The sequence below is a fragment of the Epinephelus lanceolatus genome, chromosome 14, assembly GCF_041903045.1.
Source record: "Epinephelus lanceolatus isolate andai-2023 chromosome 14, ASM4190304v1, whole genome shotgun sequence".
Classification (NCBI taxonomy): Eukaryota; Metazoa; Chordata; class Actinopteri; order Perciformes; family Serranidae; genus Epinephelus; species Epinephelus lanceolatus.
Window position 1 is genome coordinate 11,180,130 of NC_135747.1, and position 14,069 is coordinate 11,194,198.

A 14,069-nucleotide genomic window follows, 5' to 3' on the forward strand; every position below is an offset into this window, starting at 1 on the left:
TCTCGGGATAAACTTTCCCCAACACAGCAGATGGCAATGATTTACATCTAAAACAACAGCCTTATCTGCTGCTCATGGCTGCTGCTGGTGGAGCGACGGGTTCAAATGGCATCCTTTCCTCCTCTCCTCAGCCATGGCCTGAAGGGAGAACACACACACACACATCTGTTATTGACCTGCAAGCTGGCTAATGAGGAGTAGGCGCTGGACATGTATCTCAACAATGGTGCAGGAAAATGTGTGTGTGTGAGTGTGAGTGCACATGTGTTAAAGCTGCTGTCCACTGGAATACTGAGACAATGCTGCAGCAGTGCTTCTCCTTGCAGCCAAGAACAGCTACCTCACGTGGCAGTTTTAATGTCACACAGTATAAGGCTCATGTTTTCGTAGGAAGTGTACTGATGCATTACAAGGCAGTGACATCTGCATCAATTAATGTCTCTCGCTTTAAAGCTGCATTGATTAAATGTAGCTTTATAAAACTGGGTTCAGGAACAAAGACCACGCCTTGAACACATCCCATCTCCGCCCAAAAGTTAAGAACACCTGATCAATTGTCTCTTCGATGCATTTCTCACATCCCACCAACCCAATTCCTTTTTGCATCTTCCATCTTTTTTCTCTGCTCCTTACTACATACAGTAACTAGCGGAGGCTCCATCAGAAGCTGAGTTTACGAAGAAATAACTCCCCCGCTCAGTCCCATCTCCCCGGATCCAGACTTCAACCAACACATCTATCATCGCACTCTCCCACAACCCAAAAACCTAGCCTTCGTTCTCTCAATCCGTGCCCCTCAATTTTTCATCCCTCCATCTCTAAACCCTCATCGATTCATTCCTCACTCTTTATCCCTTGACCCTCATCCTTTCATCCCTAAACCTTCGTCCATTCGTCCCTCGACCCTCATCCCTTTGACTCTCATCCATTCTTCCCTCACCATTCACCTCCTCATCCCTCTACCCTCATCCCTTCATCCCACACCCTTCAGCCCTCGACCCTTATCTTCATCCTTAATCTCTGACCCTCATCCCCTTATTTCTCTACCCTCATCCCTTTATCCCCTCATCCCTTCATCATATATCCTATTATCCCTCCATCCCTCGATCCTTATCCCTTCATTCTCTAATCCCATGATCGTCATCCTTTCATGCTTTCCTCTAAACCCCTAATCCATCATATTCAATAAACCATTCTAAATCTTTATCTTATTGGCATGGTCTTTGTTCGTGAATTTTCTTAGCACTTTTGTTCGAAAAGACAACACTGACAGCATCTCATTAGGTTTTTATGGTTAGCAAACCGTTGCTTATTTACACATCTAGCAGACAATGCGCAACATCATCATTCATTAGGCATTGTGTTTCTGACAACTGTATCCATGTGTGTTCAATATTTATTTTCCTTTTTGCTCGATTTTGCTCTCCACCCAACTCCTGCGAAACATGTATGTCTCTGTAGCATGCTCCAAATTTAGCAATAAACTTTTCAGGGGTGCAGGGAAAAAAATAGAATCTTAGGAAACATACTTTCGTTTATAGCAAAGGAACATTGTCATTGTTCCCCGTGGCCAAAAAGTGCCTGCTCTAGGGGTAATGTTTGACAGAACTTTCAGGGCGGAGTTTGCTGACTTGCATTTAGCCTGGGAGAGACACATCTGGCTCAGTGAGAACCAAACTGTATCAATCACATTTGTGGATTTTATCCATAAATTTTATGTGGACACTTACAGTACAGTTGCCCGCTTAAAGTCAAAGATTTTTATCATCAGTAATATAACCCTCAGTTGACTGGGATTCATTAAGTCGACTTTTATTTATTTATTTTATTTTATGTTTTTCAAAAAAAAAAAAGTTGCATGTTTCTGATCCATTGTTAGCACAGTTAGCCCACATTAGCTCTAAGAGCTAACTTGGCCTGTTACATGACAACACTGTCACCCTAAACATCCCACTGAACCTCCCTCAAACTCTGTATGGAAAAAAAAGATGAATAGTCAGATATTCATATTGAACAGCCAAATCTGATTCCAATGACAACATTCTGAGTCAGGTATAGCCCTATGCACTTAAAATGGCAAGATGTCCACAGAGCCAATAGTTTGTCCTTCCTCAGTGGCTAGAATCAGGAGTAAAGTCAATACAAGCCTAAATGCACGTTAATGGCAGCAGCTGTGTGATAGACTACATCAACATTTAAAATGAGTGATTACAAAGAAAGTTAAAGTCGACAGAAGGTTGTCTTCTTAACTTCATTGCCCATAGCCCCGGTGGGTAGACACGGTGGTTAGTCAGCCCGTTAAACCTCCATTAAGTCTCCTCCTGCTGTCAGTATTCATCTACACAGTGTTTTAATATAGCCAAATTCACAGTGCAGTTCAAGAGATTCTGATTTTTTATTCAGCACAGCCTTACGGTATGAATTACAGTAAGAAGGACTCCTCACTGCATCCAGATAAAGTAGTGATGAGGGCGCTTCAGGTCATCAAATACCAACGCTTTGTCACGTCCCTTTGTGTCTGATACCGACGCACAAGGCACACTTGAGCATCTGTTTGAGACTCACTGGGCTTTCAGCTTACTCCAGTGTGAATCCATTTGTAGCCACATTAAACACTCAGAGCAAATGATGTAGTATAATAAAGAGTGGAAAAGTGTCAGTGAAAACACACAAAACGTACATTGGACGGGTACCTTGAATGTCATACTCTGAAGTGTCAGGTCACTGTCAGAGCTGCTGTATTTGATGAGTTGGGAGTGAGACCATGTTGGCAAAAAGACACTTGAATCTGATTTAATTAAGCAGGGGATACATTGTGCTTACCGTTGCAACAATAGACTGTGAAAAAAAAAAGTACATAGCTACAGTGACAGCCTATCACTCAAAGCAACCTGCCCTTAATTATGAATGAATAACCTTGTTACAGTTGTCATGAAGGGGGAAAATAATGGTAGATACCAAAACTGTTTTTTGTACCTGGCTGTAAACATGTTTATTCCTACTGTAAATTTTGGCATTTTAACATGGGGGTCAATGGGGACTGACTGGCTCCTGGAGCCAGCCTCAAGTGGTCATTCAAAGAACTGCAATGTTGTGTTTATGTTTCATTCTTCATTCTTCTTCATTCATTTTTTTCTTCATTCGGTTTTCCGCCCTCGAGGTTGCTGTTTGGTTGCAACCAAACAACACTTATAAGTTCTGCCACTGTAGTTGCTAATGTCCTATGTCTGCTGCTTGGGGCTGGGCATTTTAATTACAGTTGCACTGCTGAAAACAGCCACATCAATACAGTCTATGGATTAGAGAAGAGCAGGCTGGCCAAAAAACCAAAACAATGAGTAAAAACAGAATAAATAGCTCTGTAGTGCTGTGAGGAGTTATAACCAGAGTTATAATTCTCTGACGGGGATAGAACTACGAGCAACCCCCTTTCATCATCCATGATCCATTGTTACTATAAAAAAAATGCTGGTTCGGACAGTTTTAGCTCATTCCATCTCCTCTGCAGTCATGCTGAGGGTTAGCAGAATTGTCGAGTAGTTGTCATTCAAGAGCACCCACAGCCACCAAACACTGTTACTTCATGTGCTCCCTGTCAGAATAAGACCACGCATGCATGCACACACACAAACACACAGACACACACATACACACACAGTCTAACACCAAAAGGTCAGAGAGGTTTTGTTTTCATCTTGAGTGATGTCAATGCTCTGTCACCCTGAGCCATTTTGAAAGTGTTGCGATACTGAGCCTCTCTGTTTTAGTGACACTTTGGTCCCGAAAGAGCCCTCAGGCTCTCAGGCTGAAAATGTATCTCTCTGTATTCAACCTACAGCTTGCCAGGACAGTTCTGTCTGGAGGCACTTAGTGGGCAGAGTAGGGGACATCTCTCTGTCTTCTTCTCTCTCTGTCTCTCTCTAGTTTTCCTATTTTCGTTTACGACCACAGAGAAATGCTCCACTTGTTACAACGCTATAATTCAGCTTTAAAAAACTGAAATCAGAAGGAAGCCTGGTCATGTAAATGTCAAGTGGCAAAAAACACAAAATGAACAGGGGACAAGTGTTTCAGTCATAGAAATTTTATTTTAACAAGACTTTTATTATGGGTTCTACATACTAGTGGTGCAGAGGCTTAAACAGCAGGAGTTCACTGTGAGTTGGATGAAAAAGAGGTGTCTAAAAAAACATATTCAGAGAAGGATGTGAAGGACAGCTTGAAATACTGCAGGGGATAAAAAAAAGAAGCAATATGAATTCAATGTATTTCGCTCGTTCTGATTAAAGAAATCATTTTAATGGTTCGCATTTCATCCCCATTTGTTAATCAATTGCAATGTTCTTTTACTTGTACTTAATCACTGTTACATAGGTGTCTGCTCAATGGGTTATATCACTTGAGCCACTCTCCTTTACTAAGCAGCTCTTCACAATCAGCTACAGTATAATTATCTATTGATCCTGATGATGCATTGACTTGTATCAGAGCTCATCAGACTCAGAAGCATGAAACCTATTAAACAGTGATGCCACATACAGTAAGAACTTTGTCTGTCCCGGTCAGTTTCATGCAATTTCAGTGAAATCCTCAAGCCATAGGTATCAATTATCCATATTATTACACTGACATGATATGACAAAAAGATTCTAATTAATCAGTTATGTAATCTAAGTCATATATTGGCGCTGCCATGTTGTGTGTATGTGATGTGGGTGGCATAAAGGGCATCTATCTGGCAGCTGTGAGGTACATGCTCTACAGCAATTAGCATCAAAAACATAGCATTGGCACGCTCAAAAATAGTTAATTTGCCTGCATGTGTTAGAAAAACACTTTCCATTTGAGCAGCTACGCATCGTGTAACCACAAAATAGACTAGCAAAAAAACACATGAGAATTTTTCTTTGAGTTTAGTTTCAATCACCATCTTGGTATCTCGGAGCCAGAAGTCACCATATTTGAGGGTAAGGATGTGAATGAGCAAGGCTAGGATCTGACTCACAGACTGTGTTGACACCTTGCAAACAGCCTGTCACTCTAAGTGGTCACACCCTTACTTATGCATAACTTTAAGCCTTAATAAAATATAAACAGGTAAGATATACAAAAATTCTTCCCCTGTACAGTTGTCATGAACTGGGAAGTTAGCTATATAGATCAAAACTGTTTTTGTACCAGACTGTAAGCATGTTTATTTCTGCTGTAAAGCTTGGAATGTTGATATGGGGGGTTATAGGACTCACTCACCTCTGGAGTCAACCTCAAGTGGCCATTCGCAGAGCTGCAGTTTTTGGCACTCTGCATTTGCTTTATTTTTCAGCCCTGGAGGTTGCTGTTTGAGCCAAACAAACCATGGGCAAAGTGGATTCATCACATTACATTGTTAAAAATAATAAAAGAGTCAGTAAATGTCTTTATTTAGCGTAGGTAGTTTTCCACACAAAAGCACAGTAACACGTTCCTTTAACATTAAATGCTGACAGAAAGTTCCCAAAATATCTGTAATAAATATGTGTTTTGTAAATACATTTCAGTCCCAGTCAGCACAAACAATTACATTGCACACCCTGTGGGCGCCTTACAATAAAAGCCCCCCGGTGCCTAGCCTGATAAATGCTTTTAATGTGGAGCAGCAAGTAGACATAATGTAAAATTAAATATTTTTGATGGTTAATGTTCAGTTTGCATTTGTTCTATCGCCAAGTCATGGAGGGTAGTAATGGAAGGGTCAGTGACAAATACAACAGGATGCGTCTCAAGCTGATCTGATAACTGGTCCTATCCTCCACATTCCAGGATGTGGCCTGCAAAGTCACACACAGAACTGTGATCTCTGGAAACAGACAACACGGGGACTGATCTCGCAATGCAAAATTACATTTATTATAATAGACAGCCATGCAAATGTACTGATATCATATGAGATGTTGTAACACGATTGTGATCTGTGAATCTGTGTAATTCATTTAATATAATTCTATCAGGTTTTACACAGTGATCATATCAGGTGTTCGTATCTTTCAGTAGTAAAGGGAACCCAGCTTTTAAAATGGAAGAATCAAATATGGTTGATAAACTCTATTAGTTCTTAAAAATAATGTTTAACAGAAGGGAAGATGTATTGATGGGAAGGGTAACATTTTACACCATTTGCCATCTGACACCACACCCCTTGACAGAAGACTATAAAAACAATGTTTCATGTGTATGTCTATAGTTAGTAGTTTAATTAAGCTTTCATTTATAAAGAACTTGATTACATGTTTTGTGCGCGTGACACATCACAGTCAATGTACACAAGTCAACAACTCAATAGCAACTTCCATCACTGACACTGAATTAATTAATTGGCTATTATGTTTTTCTTTTTGAAGGGTGGTGCCCTGAGTTGGATTTAATGCAAGTTAAATTTTGTTTGTCAATATAAAACAAATTATTTCTGACAAAACTGAGTGCAATCACTGCCTATCTTTTAGACCAATTCGTGTGTTTGTGATGCCTATCTTTCAACCCCTGGAGGCTTATTAATTATCGTTTATTATTATCATGATTTGATTATCATTTAATACATTTAAGACAGCTCTGGTGCAGGCGTGAGGTGCTATCAGTGAGCAACAAGGCTTCTATTCATGGGATTACATTACAATAATGTTAAAGTTTATGCATGCATTTTAATCAAGAGAGACGGAAGAATGAAGTAAAGGTAATATTTAATAAGGATTATGAGTGTGCAGATTAACAGGTGATTTAACAGAAATCTTTGGCATCTGGACATCAGAAGGAGATATTTTGTAATGAGGGACATCTGAGCGGCAGCAGGATAAATCCTCCCATGAAGCCCAGACACTGGTGGTGGTGGTGGTGGTGGCTGCTGACTCTGAGGCTGCTGAGGCAGGTGAAGCTGATGAATCCGTAAAGACTCTGTGATGATGGGATGGTGGAGGGCGGGCACGACTGCAGCAAGAAAGAACTACGTCAGAGACAGAAGCATATTTAAAAGTAGGATGTTACGAACCCAGCTCGTTGAGGGAAAAGAGAAGTAACACACACAACCCGATGGAAGGATTGCAAATTAAAGTGGTATTTATTTTTAAAGACAAGTGGATATTAATAACAAAACCAACAGAAAAGGGCCGCCAGGTGCTGTCAAATCAATAAACAAATATAACAAAAAGAGGACTCCTTTAGATAAAATGGAGCTAACTGTCTAATGACTAAAGTGGATTACAAAAGACCACAAATCAAATAAGCCTAAAACAAAATCCTAACTAACTACTCCAGTGTGTGGTGAAAACAGAAATAGCCTACAAATGATCAGCACTCCTAAACTTGGTGTTGCTAAACAGTATGACAAGAACCTAACAGTGAGTGCAGGTAACCAAAATCAGTGTCCAAACTTACCCCTGGCTCACACACACAAGTCAAGAGCTCACTATTACACACAACTGATCTCCTAAGGTGTCTGCCAGCGTCTGCAGGGCACGCCGGGCTTTTATATGCTTTCCCCGTGCTGTCGCTGTCTGATTGGCGGAGCCCCGCACCAACCAGCTGCACCAATCAGCTGCCAGGGATCCACTCAGGGACTGTAAGGGCACGCCTGCTGGAGATGCTCCGCTGCAACACAGTAGGGTAGAACGCACACAGCAGAGGGGAGAAATAATGCCAACGGCTCAAGGCCATAACCATAGGAGCAGTAAGATGATAGGCTGACAGAGAAGGTGTGACGCTGTGCTGTTGGTTGATTGTGAATCAGCTGATGACTCAGACCCAGACAATGACACCTAGAAATGAGAAAGTGAGCATAAAAGAGTTAAAATTGGAGTCTGAAATAAGGAAAACCTTCAGGATTTGAACTTCAAAGCAAAGACATGTTACTTGTCGGCTGTGCCATGATTTTTGTTTGTTTTATGGTCTCGGCTGTCAGGAGGGAGCAGGTCAACAGCACACACCATGGCATAGCACTTTTTTTTTTTTTTTTACACAGGCTTCAGCTGTTGGCACATACACGTGTACCCTATTCCATTTGTCCTTCGTACTTTCCTGATGGGAGAATTAACTGTTAATTATTTTTATTTGTTCCAAAGTCACAGTGAGATGTGTGACAGCTCAGTGACCTCAATTATCCTGACCAGTGATGTCCTGTTAGACTACTTTTTCATCGTCTATATCTATTGATTGTGTGACCACATTGGAATACATGACAGCTAATTGGACTTGAGAGAGTTTTCTTTTTGGTTGTTGGTGTCATTTAAGCCTGTTCCCTTTCCTAATAGGTTTGTTTTCATCATCAGTCCATATTGATTTCAACGTCACACTGACATGACTGGCGGCGTGGTTATTGGGGACGGGGATGTCACTGATGGCATTTAAGCACTTCTCTCTTTTGTGATCATCTACACCTATTGATTCTAAGAATAAGAAAACACTCTTAAATTCAGCTATTCAGTGAAGCCGCAACAAAAGACAATAATAAACCATACTTCCACAGAGAATTGAACTTTGAAATTGCATTTGCCAGCTCTCAAAACAACACTGAAATGCGATACAGTGAGATGAAAAATCCAATCTAAGCACAGTACATTCCCTCTGCTATCCACTATCATGTGCAATTAGTGACTTGACGTGTTAACTGTATTTTAAACACACACCATTGCTCACAAGGTTGCAGGAGCCAGTAAACACAAACATCAATTTCATGGATTGGAAAGTGTTCAGCTCCTACAAGGGGCCACTGGAAAGTGTCCTCCATTCCACGCGTGGTTTGTTTTAAAACCAAACCACAACCCACATTTCCTTTGTTCAAAGTGGTATACTAATCAGTACAAAGACCCCATTTACACTGAGTCAGTGCATGTGTCTGTGTAATCTAAATTCATCTACAAAGGATTCAAGACGGATAAAAATCTGATGAAAGATGATGTTTAAAAGATGTTGATGTATAAATCAGTCCAATATGCATATGTAATCTTTACTTCTCCCAAGTGTGATTATGTCAGCAAGCGGTCTGATGAAGAAGTCTCCACAGGGTCTATGATAACAGCAGCTGAAGTTACACTAAAATTTACCATCATTCTACCTGTCTCATAAAAGAGATGATTTGTAAAAGTGCAGAGGGACTGGATAGAGTTATGTTCCTTCAAGTGCTATGCTAACTAGGGTCTGCCTCTGTGAGATACAATGTCAGCACCATGGTTTATTGTGGGTCACATGCTTAACCACACACAGTTACCCCCTGGTCTTAGTTCAATTGCAGATGAAATGCATTGCTGGCACAAAGTGGTCTAGCTTGTTGGAGGAGAAGGACTCACTTACATAAAGCCAACAGACACACATGCCAAGTGTCTGAGCATTGTAGGGCTCATCAAGTGTGCATAATGGGATAGAGGCAAGATCAGTCCAGACAGTGGACGTGCAAACACCATGTGGAGATTCAGTCAACCCAGAACTGTGGAGGCTAGCAGAACAGTAAGACATTGAAATGGTATTCAAATATCAGAGAACACTGATATCAATCAGCATGAATACACACTACAAAATACACTAAAACAACCATCATACAAAGCCTTTTCTGTATAAAACAAGAAATATATACTTAACCTTACAAGAAATCTGCAATAATGACTACAGCTTCCTTTACTACATGATGAGATAGCACTTTCAAACACAATTGAACTTTCAAACCGCCAATGTGATTTTCTTGACTGTAATTCCCAGATTACTTTTAATTTTGTCAGTCATTCTGGGTGAAGCAGATTTATTTGAATTGAACGTTTGAGAATTAAGTCTGGTTCACAGGTTGTAGATGACCATCAGTGTGGTAGGTTAAAAAGAACAGAGGATTTTATATTAAACAGTAGGTATTGATATTCATCTCACACTTTTGCACTTAGTCCTCCACTCCCGCTTGATTTGCATTAACATCATTTAAAATGGAGGGAGAGGGAACTCTCAGTGGAGTAAGTTGCACTCGACTACATGATCACTGTGACTTAACCTGCACTTTTTCTCTTCTCAGGCGTGAAGGACACGATGATCTGAGTGTATTAAAACAGAGGATGGCTGGAATAAAGGCATTCAATGTGCAGTGGAACTCCTCGCTCGAAATGAACTACCCAGGCAGTTTAAGCTTTGGGGTTCTCTGATGAGATATGACACAGGGCCTCTTACTCCCAGAGGTGCCCTTGCCCCTAACCTTTAGAAAGCTGGAGACTACAGTGAGTGCACACAATGTGTGAGGCTTTTTGTTCTCAAAATGTGATGTAGGTTGAGAACTGAGAAGTATCTATCCATCCATCCATCCATCCATCCATCGACAGGATCTCAAAGAAATAGGTGAAATGACCGTGATGTCTGAACACTGCACTACGTGTTGGCAGGTACTGTATTGAAATTACATGCTGGCAGCACTTTTGGGTTAAGGCACCAAAACTACTTGGTTAGCCCTGGAATAAGCTTTTTTTTCAGCTAAAATCACTATGCCTTTTATGTACAGGATGTAAATACACCGTGAAGTTGACTTTCATATAGGACACAAACAGTGATCTCCAGGGTGATAGTCCAGTGTTTGTTGACCCATCCACCAAGTCGATCTCCTAATTATGTGGACCTTGTCACTCTTTAAACTACCTAAGGGGTCATAAATTAACCACCACCCATTGCATGACGTGGCTGAAAAAGGGAATTTTTGTGTCCACTACGAAAAAGGATCTTAATTGACTTACCACTGACATTTTTTTCTTGGTGCCAGCATGTAATTTCAACCCAATACGTGCCGCCAGCATATCTTGTGGAGTTAAGAGGCTGTGGTCATTTCACATACTTCTGTGAGACCAGGTTGCAACCAGGTCGGTTAAAATATAAATTTATTCTGAGTAATGATCTTTTGATGAAGCTTTTTTATCTCGATGGGAATGGTCTCTTCAAGCTTTGCAGTACCCCCATTCATAAAGGAGTCACTTAAATAACTTCATTGGTTGTTTGGATCTCTTGTGCCTTGTTGCTGTTCAGTTATGACTGTTTTCTATCAGAGGTTAAGGCTGAAGTAGCATACTGTTGTTGGGACCTCAACCATGTGTTTTAGTCAATAGAGAGGCCTTCACAAAACCAACGAGTCTGAGAACAAAGGAAACGGGCCAGACCTCCATCGGTCCAGTGACTGTCAAAGGTGTAAATCATTTCCAAAATTCAAACTCTTGCTCCCTATTGGGTGACAGCAGCCAGATCCAGGTGGAGTCAGGCAGAATGATGTCAGGGAGACTTTAATTGCCACCACGTGCTGACGCCCCCCGCAATCCCCATGTGACAAGCTGCTGTAAGGAAGCCAAAGCTTTCTGTGTGCAAGTTACTGCTAGGGAGCACTTAGAACGTTTGAATTCAACCAACCTAGGCTGCCCTTTTTCTTGACTCGCTGGGCGAGGAAAGACGCCCTTTTCTTTTTGTTTAACACTCCATGGAGAACCAGAGGAGCACCACGCAACCTCGCCATTCCTCAACATCTGCAGAGTTTGAAAGAAACACTTTCTCCAGAAGAAGACGGAACCACAGAGGCCCTGCTTCTTCAAACAAGTTGACTCCGCTGATCCCTCTACTGTCACGCCAAGGACAGCCCCTTTCATCCCGCTGTAGGATGCTACAGCCACCCAACGTACTCATCCCAGAGCAACGGAACGAGGTGGCTTGTCTCGCCAAGCGACCCAGGTAAGAGAGCTTTAATCTCACTCCTCAAATAATTAAATGGTTTGAGTCACATCTGTTGGAGAGAGAACAACGCATGGTGGTCAGCGGTGTCAGATCCCCTTACCTTGGTTCCCCAGTGGGGTTCCCTCAGGGATCCATCCTGGGACCAATTTTATTTTTATTATATATCAATGATTTGCCTGATATTTGCAAAGATGTTGATGTCCAGTTATACGCAGCTGACACAGTCATTTTTACGAGCGCAAAAATCCCTGACGAGGCAGCACGTATACTTTCAACAGCTCTTACACACATACAAAGCTGGCTCACTGAGTCCTGCCTTTTATTGAATGCCAAAAAAACAATGTGTATGTATTTTTCAAAACAATTCTCCAATATCTCCTTCTCAAATTCTAAAGTTCTTCTGGGAGGAGAAGAAGACTCTACTTTGTCCTTTAAAGACCATGTCAGAGAGATCACAAAAACTGTCAAGTATAATCTGTATAATTTTAAACAAATAAGATCATCATTGACTGAAGGTGCTGCCCTGATGTATTTACACTCTATGATTTTTTCCCATTTGAGTTATTGTATAACAAGCTGGTCTATGGCAGGAATTACAACCCTTAAACCAATCGAATCCTTATATAAACAAGCATTGAAAACACTTAAAAAACCTTCTACATACCATCACTGCAGTATCTTGTCTCAGTATAATTTCTTAAATTTTGAGAACTTCAAAAAATTTAAGTTTGCTTGTCTAATATATAAAGTTCTGCATGGCATGGCACCACCTCCACTGAATGGCTTCATTAAATATAGATCAGCCACTAACTCAAACCAAGTCACTAGGGCCTCTGTTAACAGAGATTGTGAGGTGCCATTTAGAAGAACCTCTTTTGGACAAAATGTCCTGTCGTTTAAGGGTTGCAATATATGGAATAATTTACCTCCATCTATGAAGGAATGCCCCAGGCTAGCCACCTTTAAGTCCCATCTGAAGGTGTGGCTTAGATCAACCCAGTCCTGTAACCATGTAACCAGCCAACAAGGCCTTAACAGCCCAGTGGCTGGTTACTTGAGATGAAATGTGCAATAGGGCTAAGTGCAATAAGTTTAGGTACATTTGGGTCATGTGCAATCAAGTAATGGGATAATGTAAAATCTGGGGTGTGGGTAATTCTCTTTTCTTGTCATGGTCACTGATGATTTGATGCACTGGAGTTACTTTTTGTTTCTCCTGTATTTATTTGTCCCACTGAAATTGTTTGTGTATGTGTATTTATCGTTAAGTCCGTATTTTGTTCCTTTCCGTTTATTTCCTTGTATTGATTTTCTTCATTTTCTTCTATTTATTTTTCTCGTATGTTTGTTTTATGAACAACAACCTGCCTTAAGGACAACAAATGGAAATTAGCCTCGGCTATAATCTGGCATATTTACGTTTTGTATAATGTTCACTAATATGCTCTGTCCCTAATATAAAAATAAATAAATAAATAAATAAATAAGATAAAATAAATATACTTAACAGCTAATCTAAACTGTGACTGCAAACTTTAGGGACTGCCGTGTCCTTTTTGATATCTGATCATTGATTGCTGTTTGTTGTTGTGCTCTGATTGATTACTATTCATTTGGTGGATAACCTGCCGTTAGTCTGCGCTGGCCGCGTGCTCAAAATATGCCGCATTCCTATCTGGAACACAGACCAGAGGACAGTAGGCTGACCCCAGTTAATCTACCGGCCTCTGAGGGACAGGAAAGCAGCCGTTGTGTTACCTCGCGGCAAATCCCGAACGCTGTCTCTCGCAGTCTCACTCTGTTTGTTTTCTTTTGACTTTTCTAAGATGACAGATATACTCCCTATCTGATGCTGTGGCTGTTTGTGGTTGGCTGAGAGGGATGTGAACCTATTAGTGTGCAGCTGTGTTAATCAAATCAGGTTGGGTTTCCATTACGTGTGCCAAACGTGCCCAACGGTGCCAATCCCCTTTGATCTGACATCAGATGTGATGGGACAGTCGATATAGAGATACATTTATGTGCTGATTGCAGATAGTTGCATTGAATAGTGGTTTTTTGGTATTTATTGCATTGTTAATGTGCCTGACATTCTGGAAACCTGCCTGTGAGGTTTTGGTGACGTGTGCGCACTGTCCGCTGGTCAGCCAAACTTCGGCTTACACCAGCTGCGCTCCGCCTGCGCTGACAGTAGACCTGGTTTCAGCTTGCGAGCTTTTAGCGCACCTTCGGTGAAGCCTTTTGACACGAAACTGTCACTGCGCCAAGCTTGATCTGTCAACACCTCCCCCTGCTGCGTCGCCACACCCATCTCAGCGCACCTCGGTCTGCCAAACTACCAAACTGAGCGCGCCTCAGGTTGCGCT

At 41.2% G+C, this 14,069-nt stretch overlaps 1 long non-coding RNA gene across 1 annotated transcript; it reads right to left on the reverse strand.

Annotated features, from left to right (window-relative positions):
- Positions 1 to 6,701: 6,701 nt before the first annotated feature.
- LOC144466797 (uncharacterized) lies at positions 6,702 to 8,060 on the reverse strand. The gene is made up of 2 exons (XR_013493229.1): positions 7,405 to 8,060; positions 6,702 to 6,957 (listed from the first exon to the last, which is right to left on the reverse strand). It is a non-coding gene; the product is annotated as an uncharacterized LOC144466797 (long non-coding RNA).
- Between the last annotated feature and the right edge of the window lie 6,009 nt (positions 8,061 to 14,069).